The sequence below is a fragment of the Crocodylus siamensis genome, chromosome 6 (assembly GCF_052110815.1).
Source record: "Crocodylus siamensis isolate JL-2025a chromosome 6, ASM5211081v1, whole genome shotgun sequence".
In the NCBI taxonomy this organism is placed as follows: Eukaryota; Metazoa; Chordata; order Crocodylia; family Crocodylidae; genus Crocodylus; species Crocodylus siamensis.
In genome coordinates this window covers 9231111-9232902 of record NC_143400.1, presented here as the reverse complement: position 1 = coordinate 9232902, position 1792 = coordinate 9231111, and positions in this window count along the sequence as shown.

Sequence of the window (1792 nt, the reverse complement as noted above, 5' to 3'; positions counted from 1 at the left end):
CTGGACATTGCTAATAAATTGTTGCAAAACAAATCTGGGAAGATCTTAGATTGTTATCCTTCTTTCTGGAATGGATGAGATGGCTTCATGGAGAGCTGAATCCATCAAGGGAGAGGTTTTTTTTCGGCCCAGAAGAAACTAATTAGATTCTCTTGTCCAGTGGTTCCCAGACCGTTTGGACTAACGGGCCACTGCTGGCCCTCAGGATTTCTCTCAGACTGCTATGCCCTCTTTTTTTACAACTGTTGAATTGAAAAGGGAGATGACCAGCGCAATCTGCAGACCAGCTATTGACCACTTTCCATGGGCTGCAGTTTGGGAGCCACTGATCCAGTCCAGCCTCCTGTATTACACAGACCATATCCAGTTACCCTTATGGAGAACCCAATCGCTTGCAATAGCACATCTCTTCTACAAAGACATCCAACCCTTCTTTGAGGAGTTCAGGGAACGGAGAGCCCACTACTCCCACTGATAGCTGGTTCCAATGGTTAATAAGCCTCTCTGTAAAAAACGTGCACGCCTAATTTCCAACATGGATTTGGTTTTCATTCCCAGCGACTGGTTATTGCAGTGCCCTTTTCCACCCTCTAGTGCTTGCTGTTTTCTCCCTGGGAAGAGTGAGATACATCAGTCAAGTTACATCTGGATCTTTCTGCTAAGCAAAATAGACAGAGCTCCTTAAGGCTCTCCTATGTTTCAACTCCTTTGCAGTCGGAAGACAGGGCCCTGAGTGGAAAGGGATGACCAGCTTGGAGCAGTTTTACTTGAGGAGGAAATCTATATATTGTACTTACAGCCCCATGGGCATCAAGGCCAATCTGCATGGACAGCAGGAGAAGACATAAAGGGAGAAGGGCAAGATGCAGGAGGCTGTGTCGATGGGTTTCTGTGGGCTCTTCAGGTCTTCATCTGCACCAGTATGGAGGAGGGGGGTGGCAGACAACAGGGCATGGCTAGTGGCTTTGTGACCACGAAGCCCAACCCCCTGCACCCTCTTTCAGAGAGGAGGGGAGATAACTGTTTTTTGCACAGCTGTAGGGCCTGGGATTTAACTTCTTGCTCTCATTCCACCACTTCATTCAAACAGTGTAGCTGGGTTTCTGCTTTAGAGTCAGTGGGATGCAGGGCAAACAGCAGGATTGCACACCTCAGTGTGACTGGGGCTCCCCATCTGGGTGCAAGCACTGGTTCTTGAGTCCAGGATCCATTGGTCCATGGGCTCTGGCTTGGATGAACTTGGAAGGGGCCAAGGGCCACAGAGGTTTGCAGTGGGAACACCAGATCTATTGATGCACCATGTCTTAGTTGGATAGAGGTTTTTGTTCCTACCCAGCTCGCAGGCACGGAGCTTCCCCCATTCTTAGCCCACGTAGCCAGGCTGCATGGGGAGCTGCCCCGTGCCACCCAACATCTGCATGCCTAGCTCTGCCTTGTGTGTAACTCAGGAGATTTTCTTCCCAAGGCAGCTGGTTTGAATTCTGGAGAGCCAAGACAGTGCTGCTACAATGGCATTTCACCGGGGTGTTTCCACACCATCTAACATCTCCTTCCTCAGAGCTAGCAAGGCGGGAATTATTAAAATACCATATATTCTCGCATCTTTCTCCAAAAAAAATCCACTGCTGGAAATGTGAGTGTGTCTTATATGTGAGAAATATGGTAAGAGCAGTTTCCACCGCTTATTGGTAAAATATGCAGCAATCCACAGGGGGTTGAACAAAGAGCAGCCTCAGCTCCCTCTCTGCTGCTGCTTAGTTACTACAAGGAACACACTTTTTTTTTCTTTAGT